This window comes from Haemorhous mexicanus, chromosome 4, assembly GCF_027477595.1.
Source record: "Haemorhous mexicanus isolate bHaeMex1 chromosome 4, bHaeMex1.pri, whole genome shotgun sequence".
In the NCBI taxonomy this organism is placed as follows: Eukaryota; Metazoa; Chordata; class Aves; order Passeriformes; family Fringillidae; genus Haemorhous; species Haemorhous mexicanus.
The window spans coordinates 40,377,173-40,396,187 of NC_082344.1; the positions used below are offsets into that span (position 1 = coordinate 40,377,173).

At 36.6% G+C, this 19,015-nt stretch overlaps 1 protein-coding gene across 1 annotated transcript in view; it reads left to right on the plus strand.

Annotated features, from left to right (window-relative positions):
* GALNTL6 (polypeptide N-acetylgalactosaminyltransferase like 6) overlaps nucleotides 1-19,015 on the plus strand; it is a 377,013-nt gene that overhangs the window by 19,360 nt on the left and 338,638 nt on the right. The window lies entirely within an intron of this gene.

Here is a 19,015-nt window from a genome sequence, read left to right on the forward strand (position 1 = left end):
TTTGAATGTAGAGTTTTAATCCTATTTGCTGTTCTGTCTCAGGAATATTTCTTGCAGTACTTTGCATTATATGTCCATAGCATTGCCCTATATCACAGTGAGATTGCTGTCAACTTCTTCATACACATTAAACAAGAACTAGTGGCTGTAAACTGTTGCAGAGGAATGTTATGTGGACTGTATTTTTGTGTGATTTTTCCAGACGCAATTTCAGGCTTTGCCTATTCGTACAATATTACTCCAGAACAGTTTTTTTTTGCAAATCCTATAAACCTTTTGCCCATAGCCTTCTCTTATCTCATTGAGTCTCAGGTTTCTTTTAAGATTAGAAAATGTCAGCGCACTTGTCTGGCGCATTCTGATAGTTTTTGACATAAAATGGCAGGATGTGTCTTTCTGAGTGTTGTGGTCCCAAGCTGTCTGGTCATGTTTCATGTACTTGGTAGTCTGGGAGATTTTTAGGCAGATGGCAGTATTTCTGAAATTTGGCACTTTCTCAATGTGTTACTTTTAAGTTAACTGATACCTTACTGCCCATTAATAAAAAAAGAAAGAACTGATTCTTACGCACTTTTTTCTTTTACTATGTTCATTGAGAAGAAGCATTATCTTTTTACTAGTGCCCAATAATAATCTGAAATAATTTGTGAATTAGTTTTTTTCCCAAGAAATTTCTGTGCTTTCAGAGACACTTTCACTTAATATTCTTGTTGAAGACTGTTTCAGCTTTCTATTTCCAGAAATGGCATAGAGTCATGAAGCTTGACTTAATAGTGCCTGTGATCTAATCTGTGTATCATGATTTCTGTGGAAGATGGAAACCAGTTCCAACAACTAGTTTACATGTCCCAAGCCTTGTAATAGTACTCTTCTTGCCATATATTCTGAGTGTAAGTGATCACAGGGTCAGAAGTATAAATTGTTTTAGTTTGCAGAGGCTGTTGCTTAGACACATGCCAGTTTTTGCATGGTAATGAGGCAATTTGTTGTTGTATGTTAATCTGTTGTTTTTCTATTTTAAAAGTATAATGAATGCTTGATAAGTTGAAATACATTTGCATAAACTGTTATGAGTCAAATTCATGGATCTTCCTCCTTCTGAGTTTGTAATGAGACATGAAAATTCTAATGAGACTTTCTAAATGAAATAGGTTCTTAATATGATGCTCTGAACGTAGCTGTGAAATGTCTTATGAGAAATGGAACAAAACCAGGACAAGACAGTTTCTCTCTACTAAGAGATTTTTAAACAACCCACCTTCCTTTTTGGGACAGCTTCTTACACTGTTTCTTCTCTTACTCAATCCAAACTCCATCGAAGTCACCTTTGGAAAAAGATAAGCAATGGAGAAATCAATTGAAAATTTTATCAATTCCCTTTTTTTTTTTAAATAAATAAAATTTTATTAGCTTGTGATGTGAGACAGGGAAGACATCTACAATATTTCAGTCAATAGACAGAAAGATTTGCTGACTTAATGTAAAGAAAGGACCAAGGCATGGCTTAGAGTGCTGGCATCTGGAATGTGATGTTGTTTATGTTAGATACCAGTGCATCAACAAGATTCAGGGCTTAGGATGGCTGGTCACCACTGCCTTATTTATTTGGAAATGACTGTATAGATTAGAGGGTTTGGAGAGTTTGGCACCTGGTGTATGAGTTAGATTTGGGGGCAGAGAATGATGTTTCACCAAGTTTACTTACCCGTGAAGATAGGGGTTAAGTGAGGGACTGCAAATCAAGTAATCAGCTCACCTTTGTTCATCTTTATTAGCTAATGGTGAATTTATGTACTTCTTATTCCAGTTTAGTGCACACAGTGTAAATACAGGTTTCTTTGAACTGAATTTAAAACTTGGACCTCTCTCTGAATTTAGCTTGTAATTTCTGAAAGGTGTTGCTCACAGCATTATGTGCTTGAACAACCTATTGTAACAGAGAGACTAAGGAAATCTAGGTAGGGATTATTTTTTAAATTGATGAGCAATACCACAAAAGAAAATTTGTTATGAAAAACTGTTGGAATTATAAGATATCAATCAAATTCTTGAATAGCATAAATACTAATAGGACAATAATTTATTTTAACATCAAGACATTCCGAAAGATGATGCAAAATGAATGAGTATCAGAAAACCTGAGTTACTGGACAATTTTCCAGAAAATCTTATGAAAAAAGAACTGCTGAAACCATGCTGTCATCTCCTCTCAATGATGCCTGGTGTGCCAGCGCAGCTAAAAGAGTACATTTATTTTCCTACACCTCATTTGAATCCCTTATTAATGCTGACATCTGTTCAAATCTTAATTACCACATTACCACAAATAGTCCCTTGTCAAATCTAACCTAATTTAAAAATAGCTCAAAAACACAAGTGCAAAATGTGTCTCTATGTAATACAATGATGTTTTATTAATAAAGTAAATGGATACGTCATTTGCATAGTATCAAACCCATCAAGATTACAAAGGTTTTTATCCAGTCTCTGGCATTTTTTTGTCATGACAATTCATGTTGTTGATAACCTTTGTATATATGAAAACTGACTCAAATGCATTATACTTGGAAAGATGTCCATTATCTTCCTAGAAAAATTTTTTTGTATGATATGCAGTTGTTAAGTAGTTAACATATCTCTAGCTGCAAACGTTATTATTGAAAAAATACCCACCACCACTGAAGTCTTTTTGTGCCATATGTGTGATACCTAAATATTGAGTACAGTATCATGTCTTTGAAATGAGTAACTGAGTAACAGAACTGGAATGTTAGAATATTCCCTTTGTCCAAAATAGCCAAACATCAATGGCCTTTCTTGCTGTGCATGTTTTCACATGCATGGAAAGACTCTTAAAGGTCTTTATGAGGAGTATGTAGCCAGATGTGCTCTTTATTTGTTTCCTATTATATTGTTTGAGCCTTTGCACAGTATCATGCCCTTTACCTGTCAGGTGAAGTGGCAAAATCTTAAGACAGTCAAAATGATAGCAAAAGTCAAAATTTGCCCCCTAGGGTTATATAGATTTACTGTGGTGCTTTCAGGTGCATTTAAACCCTTGATCAGCTGTAAAAGAAGTTTAAAGAATCTCAAAGATGTGTTAGGCTAAGAACAAAGAGTGCCTTCTGGAATACTGCTCATCTGATTGTAACTAAACAAAAACCAAAAAATGTAGATTGGACAGGGGAAAAGTATCTGTTTGTATCTGGACTTTCTGCCTGGCTTTTAGAGATTGGTTACCAAGGCTAGTATCTAATCTGGTATTGTACAGTATCATTTCACCCCAGCTGTGGTTACCAAGGCTGGTATCTAATCTGGTATTGTACAGTATCATTTCACCCCAGCTGTTGATAAAATAAGAGCTGTATCTGAAACTTATAAATTGCCCTTGCTACAGGGGTCATTGCTTTTGTGGAAAATTGTGAGGCAAAATCTACCAGATTGGATTTGAGATTTTGGTAATCTGTAAGGTTTATTTTGTGTTCACCTTATCTGTGCCAAGGGGCTTCATTAATAGTTCTATCAAACCTGAGAATACCAAAATCCCATTGTAGACCATAACTATAAAAAGTCAGTCATTCTCGTATCAAGTTAAATGAAGCTGCTTCAGAGCAGGACAGGAAGTTGATTGCTTCCAAAGGAAGGAATTCAGAAGTTGAAGTCTGAGAAACAGCATCAGCAAGCATTTCCAGCCAGCGTGCCAAGGGAGTACTTTGTGTTGAAATCGTCCAAAAGCTTTTTGACCTAGTGTGGTGGATTGACCTTGGTACAATGCAGGGTACCCAGCCAAGCTGCTCTGTCAGCTTCCTCCTCATCTGCACAGGGGAGAGAAAACACAATGAAAGACCTGAGTGCCAAAATCAGGCAGGGGGAGATCACTGAAAAATTACTGTAAAGGGCAAACCATGACTCAGCTTGGAGAAAGTAGTTTATTACTAAAATAAGCCGTTCAAGTATGGGATCCTCTGTCCCTGGGACTGCAGACCATGCCAGAAGCCTGTCCAAGCACAGGCTTACCATGGAGTCACAGCCTCCTTTGTGCAGGGGAGATCAATCCTGCTCTGGCCTGGGTTCCTCCGTGGACTGCAGGTGGAAACCTGTTCTGCCATAGATCTCTGTGGGCTGCAGGGACATAGCTGCCTCACTGGGATCTTCACCAAAGGCTGAGAGGGAATCACTGCTCCTGTACCTGGAGCACTACTCAGCTCCTTCTTTACTGACCTTGGTATCTGCAGGGCTCTTGCTCTCAGATTTTCTCACTCAACTCTCTGGCTGCAGTTGGACAGTAACTTTTCCCCCTTGTCACATCTGTTATCCCGGAGGTTCTGTCACCATTGCTGATGGCCTTGGACAGCAGCACGTCTGTCTTGGATCCAGCTAGCATTGGCCCTGTCAGACTTGGGGAAGCTCCTGGCAGCTTCTCACAGAAGCCACTCCTGTAGCCCCCCCACCACCAAAACCTTGCCACACAACCCCAAATACACCCAGTCAGATGCTGATTTCTGCTTCACAACCTTGTGGGTGTAGAGAAATTAAGATGTAAAGTATTTGCTCCTTCCCTTTCTGAAAAACCCCTGTAGTATTGAAAACTAATGGTCATACAGCAGTTCTGTTGCTTTTAGACATCATCATGCCATTTTGTGCTTCTCCAGTTAAGGCTTAGCTGTCTCAAAAAGACAACAAATTCTGTGGTGGTCTAGATGAGATTCAGAGGACTTGTAATATGGGGATCTAAACGTTTGTGAGATGAGGGTGTCACCTCTTTGAATTGTTTTCAATCTGTAAAAAGCAATTATAGTTTAGATATTTTTCTCTTACTGTTTTTAGTGAATTATATGATTGTGGTCATCGAGAGACGAGGAATGTTGTTAATCAACGTTAGCGACAGTCAATGACAATTGTTCACTTGGTGTGTGTACTGTAAGAGCTCAGGACAACACATTAAAAGTAAAAACAAGTAAACAAGTAAAAACTTGTGTGTTTTTAAACGTATTAGCACTCCTAATGACTTTTCTGATTATTCAGTCTTTCCTTCTAAAGAAGGTCAATATTTGTACCTTGTCATTGGGTAAGTTTCTAAATACATACTTTTTTTGTGAAATTAGTGTACTGGAAGCAAGATAGTGCTAAGGTACCATAAGCAGGTAAATGTTTAATTGTGCAGTTTGAAGCAAGCTGTTCCAGCATTAAAGATTGTGCCCTCTGATTGCATAAACTTTATTCCCCCAAAATGCCAGTTTTAATTGTTGTGCTTTAATTTAAAGGTAAAGCACAAATGGAGTGTTATGTTGCCTTCCAAGTTTATGCATGCATTCCTATTTAGTTTGCAGACTGAAAACACTCATACATTGCTATAAAGATGGAAGTGAGGAATACCTTCATGTAACCTTGAAGAAAAGGAAGATAAGCTTAGGTCTTACATTTCCAGTTCTCTACAACATGTTTTAACTTCACCTTCCAGCTGACTGATAGAGGACTTGGATGAAGATGTTTTCTCTGAAGGTTTTTAAAACCAAGATCATGTCTTTTGAGAGATCTGATGAATGTTGGTATTGAGATTAATCTGTTGTGTATTGAGTCTGAGTTTTATCTCCTGGCTTGTGAAACATCAATAATACTGATTTTCTTCAGTAATGCCTTTTTTGAATAAAAACTTGCAAGAATCTTGGAAAGTTTTGAATGGGACAAGTCACTGAGCTGAAAAATCAAATAATGCCTTCCACCTAAAACTTATGATTTCTTGATTTATTAGAAATATGAAGTTATGACTAAAGCAGGCAGCTGAATTTTTGCTCCGTCAGTAAAAAAAACATGTTCTCCTAATTTTCTCAAACTCTTAAGTGTACTGGAAATCAGTGATTCTAAATAGCTAAAAGGAGCGCAGATCTACTAAAAGTAAGGTAATGTATCTCAGTCAACTCTTTTTGTAATGCTAAAATAATATCAAACAAGCATTTTTTTTTTTCCCCATGTATTTTTGTTCTAGGGAAATTAACTTATTTCTATGATCCAGTGCATCCTAGATTCCTTCTGCCAAAACCAGTACCAAGCTCTGGTCTCTCACTCTCCAGAGGAAGCGACTGACGGGTGGTGCATGCTAGAGAAACAAGGTATCCTTACCCTTGAGAAGCCTGATCTGTGCTCAGTTAAATGGTTTTTTTTTGTCTCAGAATTCCTGTGTTCTAGACTACATGTGTAAAAATGATACCCAGGGTATTGAATATGTTCTGGTCCTGGGTGTTTCTGTTCCATGTAGGGGAGAATTTTCTTTTCTTTATTCTAGTTTACCACCACTGTACATCATTGTCTGACCAGAATTCTCTTCCAGTGCTGAGTGGCTTACCCACAACTAATGAGTAACATCTGTGAGGCTCAAGCAAAAGCAGCTGATGCTTACAGTCTGTTTTGGACTACCAAACCTTTACTATATAAAGCAAAAAAATATGTTGACCTCTCTTGTCCACAGCTGGTTGCTGGGGGCAAATAATCTGTTTTCACATTTAAATGCATCATATTTTTGATAGCCAGTGGAAACAGAATGTTCACTGATGTGTAGTTTAAGAATTTAAACTTTCCAATGGACATCTATGTAATTCCTTGCTTTTTCCTCTCAGAAGCAAGTGAACGAGCCAAGAATCAGGCAATCTGTACAAAATTGTTTTCTAATTGTTGAGCCAGCTACCTCCAAATGTACCCCAAACTCTCAATTCTTTCTGATTTCTGTCACCTTGCATCTGCTTTCTTAGTCCTGTCAGGAGCATTTAAGCACAATGCCTTTTATTAGTCACAGCTTGCTGTCTTTATCACGAATGCTCAGATCAATGCCATGTACTCTACCTCCAGAGGAGATCGATGAATTTTATGCTGAAGACTGTGTTATCAACACTTTTAGAAATGGTAACGTAAGCCTGAATCACTGAGGACCTGGCTGAAGGCTTAGACACTTGAAGCGAGCAGCAAGTCTGCTGCTGTAATTGTAGTGTGTTGTTCCTGGTTGTTATGCCTGTTGGCTGGGTTGCTTTAAGTGTATTCCTTTTTCCATCCTTTAGTATGTCAGTCTCAGAAATTTGGAGAGGCTTTCAAAACAAAGTGAGTTTCAGTAAATGTGTAGATGACATTCAGTGACTTCTAATGTGTTAAAAAGCATGTGGATTTCTAAAATGGATCTTCAGATCTTCTTTCTCATCACTGAAAGGGTTTGGTATCCTGGTCCTATTTACTCACTTTTGCAAATACCACAAAAAGTTTCATATTGCTGTATTGAGAAATACAGTCGATATGTCTCGGCAAGTAATTGATTGAGAAGATAACCAATCATGCAGTGATCAGAACTGATGATGTATGAAGTCAAGTTCTGAGTATATGTTTTTCGAGATTGGTGATCCAAAGGTTACTGCAGTGGTTAGAGTTGATCATTGCAGACCTTTGAACAAGAACAGGTTGCAGTCTGATTTCCTGAGGAACAAGTGCTTTCTCAGGAGTTTGTTTCAAATCCACCACATTTTCCATTCTTAAAAATTGGAATGCCTAGATGGTAATAGTAAAGCTTGCTCTTCCATTAACAAATTGGCACAGTAGTTATATGGTCTGCACACACTTTCAGAAGGCAAATTTACTGTACTTGTGATGGATCTCGCTGATCATGACTTTTCTGTAGAGGTGTCCTCAGTTGGTAGAAATGAATGTGCGACGCAGTTGATTGATTTCTGACTCAGCCTTTCTTCACAGGGGCATGAAAAATCTGTTGTTCCTCCTTTTCTGATGTTGTTCACCTCTGTGTACTGAGAACTGTTTGATTTTAGCCTTGTCAATGATCTGTTTCCTATAAATTTAAGTTGTATCCTGATGTCTTAGGTAATGTAATAGCACACACATTCCCATCTCAGTCTTCAACCATGGAGCTTGTATTACTGGAATCACATTTCTGAAAGAACTGCTCATGCAGGATTGCCTACTGCAAAAATGAGAATAATTCAAAATAATTATTCTATCTTATTTGACTGTTAGTTTGATTTGATGCCACCTGCCCGTATTTATAATTTCTCCATATTTGGCTTCTTTTCTAGATATATTTGTTATCTTTCTTTCCAATTCAGTGCTTTCCCAGTGCTGGTGAATATTCAGTCTCTTCCTTCTCTTCTAATTCTTATTCTTTTCTATAAAGGGAATATCTACTCATTCATCACAGAGGCACAGTTTTCTCTGGCTTCTCAAGTGGGTATTGCTTTTCTTTGAATATAGATAATGTGCATTCTAAATTCTTGTACACTGATGGAATCTTTTTTTTTTTCTTTAATATGATCAGTGGATCCTATCTTCTGTGATTGGATTTTTTTTCTGAGTATCTACCTACCTGTGCATATGCCTTGTTGTAATTTATAGATGTTCATTCATAAATAACTACACATGGGGATTTTATTCTGGTACAAAACATTGCCCTATGAATTTCATCTTTGCCACAGTTTTTTCTTTGACTGCTTCTGGTCTTGTCACCTTTAGCACTTTTTTTTTAGCCTTTAAACAACATCCTTTGGCAGACAGGGAGAGTGATCTTCCATGAATTCAGATTATGATTATCTAATGGAGCATCCCTTTATTGGTGCTGTTCATGAAGTTTTTGCCTCTACTTAAAAGGCTGAGTTATCTTGTCTTGTATCTCTGAAGGATGTTCCTCTTGGACATTACAGTAAGCAAACAACCTCAGATTGGAAAGCAGCATCAGATCCATATCCCAAGAAGAAGCTTTCTACCCGAGGCATCAGATTCCTTTTTGCTGCTGTCAAAGACAAAGCAGAGTGTTGGTCTTCTATGCAGTTGTATACATAAGCTTATTTCTTGAAATTCAGAAACTATCTTAAAAGATAAACCAAATTTTTTAGAATATTCTTAGTAATGTAGTAGTAACACTTATTTGACCAATTTTGACAAAAGAATCAGTTTTTAGTGTCTCTTGGAGCTGGAAATACCATGTTTTCAATTTAGATTAAATTTTGCTTTCTTTTCTTCACCTCTGAGAAAAAAGTTCTGCATTACTTAGCCAAAACTAATCCTCTCTATATTCTCTTTCCATATGTAGAACACCAGTTTTAAGTCATTATTATTAGCACTAATCACTGAATATTTAATTATTGCTATTCTTGAAAAGTATGCAAATATTTAAAAGAAATATAGAATTAATATCTTAGTTAAAAATACTTAGGGAAAAATAGGTACACCAAAGCATTTTTTCATGTGGTATTTTTCACAACCAATTAAAAATATAATTTTTTATTGCCATAGTGTATATTTTTTTTATTCCATATAGCATACATTAGAATTAGTAGTACAGGAATGCATATGTTGCATTTAGGTTATTGAGATTACTGTTTAAATTTCTGTTGCTTCAATATGTAGACAGCACCATCCAGTTTATGTTCTTTTAATTTCATTAGTGACATGAGGAAAAGTTATTTTTATTAAAATGGAAATAATTTTCTACAACAGCATCACTATATGGGTTGAATAAACTTAATTATATGCAAACATTTTTTGTTTTCATGCCTTTATTAAAGATATGAAATATTTTCTGAATTCTGTTTTTTTCTAGAGATTATTTATTTCTCATATAAGGATCCAAGTAATGGGGCTTTTGCTATTTTTCTCCCTTCAGTTTGGCTATGATAAGCAGTTCTGCATCCTATAGAGCTGTTGTCTTTGTGCAAAAAAATACTCTTTATTGACTTTATTGGTCTGTGATGCCTGATACTCTGTATACTGGAAGCAGCTAGAAAATTTCTGTAGCTGTCAGCATTCATAAGCAAGATCAAATACTGTATCTCCCTCCTCCTGTGTCTGAAGTATTCCGCCTCATGGGAAGTCACAAAATAATTTTCAACAGTTTAGACTGAATGAATAGAGCTTTGGTTTTTTTTGTCCAGCCTGCAGGTATTAGGTGTTCTTTTCAAAATAATTGTGATGCTTTTCTATGTTCCTGAGCATATGGTCACTCTTAGCTCCACTTGAAAAACTGTACTTGTCCATCATAAGAAGCTTTTTTCTTTTGCTGAGGGTGACATTGCTAAGTGTGCACCATTGAATATAACACAGGAAATCACAAAAAAATGTTAGTAACCTTTCTTTTTGATCTGTAATTTATGGTAATATATTTCCCTGGTTCTCATAACGTTGTTGCATTGCAATAGGTTCTCCATCACAGGAAAAAGCACTCAATTCTGGATGTAAAATTAGGTTTATGAGTTTCAGTAAATAACAACTCCTAACTTTTTTTGGATATTAGGTTTATGAAAAATTTACTCATCCATGTCATAGACAAATAGAATGCCCATGGTACAGCTCTGTGGGTGCAGAGTGTCCCATTTAGATTTGCACCTATAATGTTAGTTGAGGTAGATTACATTATCTCATAGGTAAGGGCAGTGGAGCAGAAGTCCTGTGGGGAGCAGCTGAGGGAGCTGGGGTTGTTCAGCCTGGAGAAAATGAGCCTCAAGGGAGCCCTTAGCACTCTCCACAACTGCCTGAAAGGAGGTTGTGGTGAGGTGGGGGTCAGCCTCTTCTCCCAAGCAACCAGCAACAGGATGAGATGATTTAGCCTGAAGATGAGCCAGGGGAGGTTCAGCCTGGACATGAGGAAGAATTTCCTTGTGGAAACCGGTTGTTAAGCATTGGAATGGGCTGCCCAGGGAGGTGGTGGAGTCACTATCCCTGAAAGCATTCAAGAAACGACAGGGTATGGCACTTCGTGCTGTGGTCTAGTTGGGAGGGTGGTGATTTTTTAAGGGTTGGACTTGATGATCTTGTAGGTCTTTTCCAGCCTCAGTGATTCTGTGATGATTCTGTATTCCCACCTTTTTATGACAGCCATTGCATTTGACATTTTTACTGTGCTGCCTGAAGAAAAAGAATGATTTCTGTTATGCTTTGATTTCATTACCTGAGTTATTTTAAAGAATAACTGTAAATTGTTGTTCAGTTGTTGGAGTATGCCACAGCTGACAGCATTTAATCTGCCCTCCTATTTTTTAATCACATAAGCAGTAGCTGAATTATTTTGTTGACATTCTCTTTATATTACATTTATTTAAAAATCAATAAAGAAGCCATATTAGTTATATTTTTTAACTGTGTCCTTTGTTTATTCTCTAATTCTCACTATGCTGATGTTTCTCCTAGGAAGACAAACAACAACAAAAATGCTGTATGTTCCTTGTTACTTTGTGGTAATGTTGGCTAAGGTATTTATTTGTGAATTTGTTAGGAAGGCTTTATGTAGGTGATAGAATTGCTTATACTGTTGAGGTCAGCTGAGTCTGAAGATGTGAAAGTTGGGTACTTTTATGTAAACTGTATTCACAACTGTTTGGTAGTAACTCTCTGAAACAGTATGGGGAGTGTATAAGGGAGATTTGTTTTAAAACTCTAAAGCTTTAATAATATTTGTAACTAACCCACATTATACTGTCAGAAGAAGGGATTTTTTTCTATTAGCAGTGGCCTTATATGTTTTAGCTAGCTTTTTCTTAAGCTAATTTATTTTTATAGAATAACATTAAAATGTAATTACATTCTTTTTTCAACTTACACCATTTTGATTCCATTAGCTGGCAACAGAATTTGGTCACTTGGTGTTTCTGAAACATGTATCACAATTAAATGCTTTGTCTCAGGGCAATGTGTTTTCAGGAAATTGATTTTTGAGTTACACAGAGAACATGGTAAATCTGGGAAGCTTTTATAGGCTACTAGTGCTATTTGTTATCTGTCAGATAGGGAATGGACTTCCATGTTTTGGAATGAAGTCAGTCTTTGCTTCCTGATTGAAGAGAACCTAAGTATGGTGATTCAAAAACATAGTAGCAGTCACACTGTGGCAAATCTGTTTGGTGCTTGTGCTTATACTGGTGTATGGCTGAGAAAATTGCTGGATCTTTCATCTTCTTCTTGATGAATAGGAGTGGACTAAAAGAATGTGCATTATTACCTCTTTCTGTTATATCTAGGAAACAGCACAGAACATTACAGTTTATTTTGGCAGCAGTTTTTGGTAGATATGAATAACCACAGAGCCTCCACTCTTTTTTTTTTTTTTTTTTTAAATTAGGTGGAAACTTTGTTGTATTGGTGTTTCATTGATTTTAAAAAGTTCTCTGAAAGTATCCAGTTTGTTTTTTGCTGAATCTTGCGATGTTGTAGGATTGTTGGTTTCTTGTGATGCAGTCAACTTTTAACAAACATTTCTGCTTGTGGGATGTCTGTAAATGTTCTGATCAGTTTTGATTTGCCTACGTGCAGTTCTTCATATGATGCCGTGTACACCAAGGGAAGTTCTCAAGCTGTTTAGGTAATGGTCCGTTTACTCTGGGAGTGGTAATGAATAAGATACTTCATGCACAGGAACTGTATTAAATGTACTGGAAGTTCTTACCTTTCTTTCCCACATCTTTGGTTGCAGTACGAGAGGAGCCTGGAGTGGTCAGCAGGATCCCCAGAAAGGGATTTCAGTTGTTAGTCTGGGTCTCTCTAGGTGGTAGATCTTGAAGGTCTAGAGATGGCTTACTGGATGAGCCAGGACACCATGCAGTGCAGCATGTGAAATCCTGAGCTGACTTCTCAGTTACTGATAATGCAGAACATTAAAGCTCTATATTTTAATTGTTTTAGAATTATTTTGACTTAAATGCTACTACATGGAGGAATACCAGCAAAGTGACAAAGCTATATTAAACCCAAGTGCAGTCTTTGAGTTTAAGTCTTACCACATTTCTGGTTTGAAGTTATTTATTGCTTTTTGTCAGTTTATACATCTTGTTCCTAATTACAGACAGCTATTAAGATTAATGCTTATCTTGAGCAAGCAGTATTTGCTGGGTTTACCTTTTGTTTTGTCTGCCTGATGGATGTGCTGAAAAGAGGTGGTTTACAGGATTCCCCCTCAGAAGCTGGGAAGATTGATCAAGTGTAATGATAAGAACAGCAGCATCATTTTGGCTTTACCAGAGGATAAAAGCTTATCAAAATGATATATCTAAACAAAAGTGAAAACCAATTAGTCAGTCACAGTAGTTTTTCTGCAGGGATTTTGTTAACCTTTTATCACCTGATTAAAATCTGTTTGGTACACCTGTAGAAAATGGAAAAATGTGCACTTTTTTTTTAATATGGGGCTATTATCTTTTAGCATTAACTTTTTATTTATTTCACTAACAAATTGTCACTTGCATTCCTAAAGAGGAGAGCATTTGCAGTCATCTCAGTGCAATAAACACACGTTAAATTGGTGACTTGCACCACAAGTTGAATCTGAGAAGTTTTAAAATCTACCCTGGAGTAGATGCAAAAAATCCTTCAGGGCACTTTTTAATCTTATACCTGTGAAATCTCATGTTTCCTTACTTTGGTGGGCTCTGCATGTGTACAGAGGCTTTTTTTCCTTTTGTGTGGAGATACATAGTCTGTAACAAGACAGTGATGCTGGTTTGTTCAGTTGGGTTTGTTCATATTTTACTTGAATTATGTCAGAAGTTGAGCTCAAGTGACTAAAAATCTGTTATTGTATTCTTCAAGCTAAGAGATACCCTTTTTAAAAAAAATAACTACCATTAAATAATCTGATTGTATAATGATGTGCAGTCATAGATCTCCCTCTTCCCTCCCTCCCTTTTTTCCAAATGTTGTTATTGGTACACCAGGAAGACAAATCAGGTAACAGCTCAATCCTTTAGAAAATTTCCCTCGATAACCCCTTTGGCTATGAATTTTCGCGAGAGCGGGTGTGGTTGTCATGTTGGTGAACATGGGTAGAACTCCAGTGACAGGTTTTTATTAGGATTTGGCTGGCTGGCGGTGGTGCTCTTTGGGCAGTGTGGGATTCCTCTGTCAGACAGACAGGCAGCCCTCATGGGGACAGGCACTGTGATACTGCAGCATAGAGATGGCCATGATACAAAAATCAAAAATGCTCCCTATGCAGGTGGGTTTGAAGAAAAGAGGTGGAACGGCTGTGGTGTGTGTTGCTTGTCAGCCTGATGCAGATGCTGAGATACTTGGGATGCTCCAGGCAAAGATATTTCAGAATATCTTCTGCAGGGAGCACCAAGGGCCAGTTGATTTTAATGCTTCATGATAGGTCATACATGCTGTTTCAGTTCAGGAACTCTTAGCTCTCAAGGAGGAATAGTCTACAAAGTGGAGTAGGAGGCTAATTACCACTGCCAAGGTAGTCCTTCTCCCCTTTATTGAAAAGTGGAGGCTCCTAAAAATCTTGCGGTTTTCATTGCCGTCTAATATCCCATCTAATTAATTTTCTTGATTTCTTAAAAATACTCCGTATTCATCTGTTGAATCACAAGGCATTGCTCCCCTATAAGTGGCTTGATATTGCCTGCAGATTTTAATGAGTCATAAATAGAAGCATGAATAACATTCCGTTGTATTTCGTAAGGAACCATTTGCAGTGAGTTCCCACACTGCATAATACATAAAAGACTTTGTTAATTAATTGCCCACCTCATTTTTTAAAGGTTTTTTCAAACACGTCTCAAGACTTGCTGGGCAGCTGTTTTCAGCTGTGTCCCTTACCAAACACATACTTGGGTAACTGAAGCTTCCCATTCACACCAAGTCTGGAATTTTGCATGCTTCTGTTTCATCATGTCAAATGAGGCTCTCACCCATACTCCCTTTGCAGATGATCCATATTAGTATCTTACTATGAATTGAATGTATATACTTATATATAGGCAATTAAGTTGCCTTCATAGAAAAAGTGAATATGAAACATGTAGGACAGGCAAAATTTATTTTTCTGACTGTTGTAATTTCAGAGTTGATACGCTCTTTGGAGATTACATTTTGAAAACACTTTTGTTGAAAGTATAATAATTAAAATTATTTTAATGTTATCTGAATATTGAAAGAATGTTCCATCTGGAGACTAAATACTGGAAAAAGTTAGAAAAATGCCAGTTCTTCCTCTGTAAATTATCCCCAAATAAAGCTTTTATCTAATCCTTTTTATTTCTTCATTAGACTTCATATTAAACATGTGTCTTTGTATTGTAGTGGGGGTGCTCAAGTTACAGTCACGTTTCCTGAAATTCAGGCAAACCAGAAGTCAATCATATATTAGCATAATCTGTTAAATGGAAAGCCACATGTTGGTTTGATGATAAGGCATTATTTTATTTAACCCAGGTTGCTCTAAATATTATCTATGTGTATATTAAAACTGAAACAAGTGATGTAATAAACTACTAAAAAAAAATGAGACTTCAAAAAAGGCTCAAATAAGCTTTTGAGAATTTATTCCAGCAACTATCCTTTCAACAAATGTTCTTAATAAAAATCTAATCTGCATTGTTCCTTTTTGCTGTCCTTTGTTTTTTCTCCCAAAGCTAAATGTGCCAGGCATTGTAATGAATTCATTACACATAGATGTCAGAATTGTCTTTGGCTCTTCACATTTGCTAACAGGTAATGAACTAGAACAATTGGCAATCTATGCAGATTTCTTTCTGTGAAGGCAGTTTCTTTAATTTGAACAGATGACCTGCGGACAGGGCCCATTAGCATAACCATAGTTGGTGTGCAAAGGGGTATTTAGCAAGAGGAGTCTCTTAGTATTTTTCCTTTTTCAGTTAACAGAAATAGATATTTAGCATGAGGAGTTTCTTAGTACTTTTCCTTTTCTTTCGTTTGACAGAAATAGATGACATTTGATTTTGCAATTACTTAAAGCCAAGAGCACTTTTGTCAAGGACGGTGTTTCTCTAACAGAAAACCCTAAATAGTCTTGACACCAAAATCTAGAAGTATGAATTTTTCATGTGGAGTATCTTTACTGGTAAGTTGTATAATGATCATCCCACAGTATACCACAAATAAGTTGTTTTTTGACTTAAAATAGTAAATACCAATTACAGAGTATAGAGACCAGAACCTGGAGTGTGGCACTGTCTTTTCAATTTAATTCTGTAGGCAACATAGACTAATTCATTTGCATCCTTCCCAGGCATTATTTCCCTAAAATTTCACCTGCAGTCATCTTCATAATTTTCTATTTTTCATTTTTGTCTAACTATAAGGATGTTTATCTCATGATTCCTTCTATCCAGTTTTGTTTTTTTGAGATTGAGTGCAGTTTTTTAAATAGCACTGAAAATACCTGGACTCACATTTTGTTCTTTAAGGGTCAAAACATGATGTGTGAATTGCACATTGCACGAGTATCAACATAGCTATTAGGATGATTTGTTAAATGCTGACAGCATAATATAAAATAGGAAGACATGGGCTATGTTGTAAAACAGCTTGTAAGGGTTAATTGCTGCCTCTGGCTAAGCAGGAATGAAAATGCAGAAAAAATCCCTACAATTCCTAGTTTGTAGTTGAACATTTCCTTGAGTGGTAGATATCAGGCTTTTGGTAAGTGTTTAGGTAACACAAAGATAACACAAAGATAATTGGGGGGGGGGGGGGGGGGAAGAAATAATTGGAGGGAAGATAACATAATCATAACAATCTGAAGGATTATGAAGTTCCTGTGCCAAACACTTTGTATTTTCCTGGTTTCTAGGTGCCCTACATGAGTTCCTCCCCTCTGCCTGTGAGCTGTGGTACTGCTTCCATTGCCTTCTTTTTTTTTTTTATATAATTTTAAGTCGGAAAGTAAAAAAATGAAAGAAAGTAAATACATTTTGCTTCCTATGCTGTATAAATGTTAGGATTGTGAGTGTCATCCTGTCCATGCTAACCTCCAAATTTAGCTGTTCTAAAAGGGTTTAGAAAAGGGGGATTGTGTTTGCTATCCCTTGTAAGGACTTAGCGCGTTTTGGTAGATAAGTGTAAGGGAATACATTGTAATGCCGAAAATCATTGTGAGAAAAATGGCCACCCTCTTCGTAAGCAGGCATGTTTGATGAAATATGTTTTAAAATGGAAGCAAAAATTCTCATGAAGTCATTGGTTTGAATCCAGCACTCTGAATCTTGTTGCATTTTACTCAACTTTTTCTCACATTCCTTTGACCTATAGCAAGGTTTTCTTCTAAAAGAGAATTTTGAGTGGTCTCTGTGCTTTCTCTGCTGGCTCCTGAAGGCTTGTTGCACCCAGCAAATAATTCTAAGGTTTCCATTTCTTCCCCTTTCTTGCCCACATGAAGCAAGAAATCTGTTCACATACCCATGCTTCTGTAAAAGTTTAAAAAAAAGAAAACCATTTGCTTGCATCTCTTACTGTCCTGAATTTTCTTGTGTTTCTTCTTTCCAGAACTAGTCTTTTTATCAAGTTATTTCTGATTTTAAAATTTCCTGGATATGCTGGAACAACAGAAGACGTTTATTTTTATATAAGAAAACATAGAATTACATGTGCTACAGATGGAATGCCTGATTTAAAACTCCATCTCATTCAGGCATCTTCATTTAGCAAACCTTAATATCAAATGAAGTCCAAAGAAGAGACAGGTGCTAACTAACCGTTCATCTGCTCAAACACAGTGGATAAACTGGAAAAAATTACTAGATATATGTGAAACAGTTCTGAAAAAATGGAGACTCAAGTAAAACACTGGACTTCTTCACAGTGTTAATAATCACTTGATAAGAGAAATGAAACTTTCTGCCTTTCAGCAAAACACACCAACAAAATCAATAACAAAGTAATTGTGGTCAGAATGAACTCTATAGAAAATAAGCTTCCTATGCATTTGTCTGTGGTTTGGGGTTTTTTCATTTGTTCAGGTTTTTTTAGCTGTGTTTTTTCAGATCTAAATTCATCTCTACTTTGAAACAATTTTTTTTTTTTAATTTGTGGCCTAGCTAGTCACATTTAATTTCATTTCTTCTGAACACGTAGTGTTTCCTGCATGATGGTGGTTGTCAAAGATTTGTCTATGGCACATTAATCACAGGTAAAATAACAGAATGAGTCTTGTAGTATGCAGTTTGGTTCTTGAGTATCCAGTGGTAAAACACATTACCAGAAAGGCAGTAGTCTAGATTCTCCATACAGCCTTTGCAAATTTTCCAGTGTTACTATTAAAAATATGAATTATAATTTTCTGCCTTCCCTGGTGGTCATGAGGAAGTGAAATGATGGTCTTTTTACTGAGACAGGCTGAGATAGCTGCTTCAGTTGGCTGTGAATGACTCACTTGTTTTTGTGGTTGGGGTTGTTGTTTGGTTTGGGGTTTTTTGATCAACTTTGTAAATGAAAGGAGGACTACGGCTGATAAATTGTTTAGATACGCGTCCAGAAAGGCTCGTTGGAAGTTCATATCTTTCTGGCAATATTCTGATGAATATAGAATTCATGAAGACAAAAGCAGAGACTATTTATTTATTTATTTAGTCCTACAGTGTTATGAAATGCAGTAATTGCCTGTCTCAACCCAAAGTTTAACTCCAGATCTTACGTTGAAAGAAGGGGAAGCAGTTACGCTAGTTTTTGCGCTGCTGGTGGTAATAGGAATTATGCTGTCAACAAACTAAGGACATATAGCAGTACTTAGGTGTGAAAACAAGCTGTCATTTCTCCAGGTCTTTATTTAGTGCATAATCACAGAAGGTCTGTTGTAAGGAGATTACAGAATTCTGTACATGAAGCTAGAGAACATGTGAAAAGAATTGCCATCTCTATACCAACTGTTAAAGGAAGTTTAAGGTAGCTTGTCTTGCATAATTTTCAAAAAATGAACATAAGGAAGTCATAAGAAAGATTATTCAGTCAATTGGCACAAGATCTGCTGGAAAAAATGACTGGACTACTAATTCACCTGCTGGTTAATTTTGTAAACTACATCCTATGCAAATGGTTGAACAACTATACCAAATTTTTAAAAATTAACAGCGTCAGGAAGCATGCGTGAGTAATGCAAAGTGGTAGAGCTAAACTATGAAATTCTTTTTATAATACAGAGATCACTACAGCAGTCATACCAAAGTGCACTGCATGGAATTGACTCATGGCGGTAATTAACAAATGTAGCAACTAAGTGTGTGGCCATCAATCATCCTAAAGA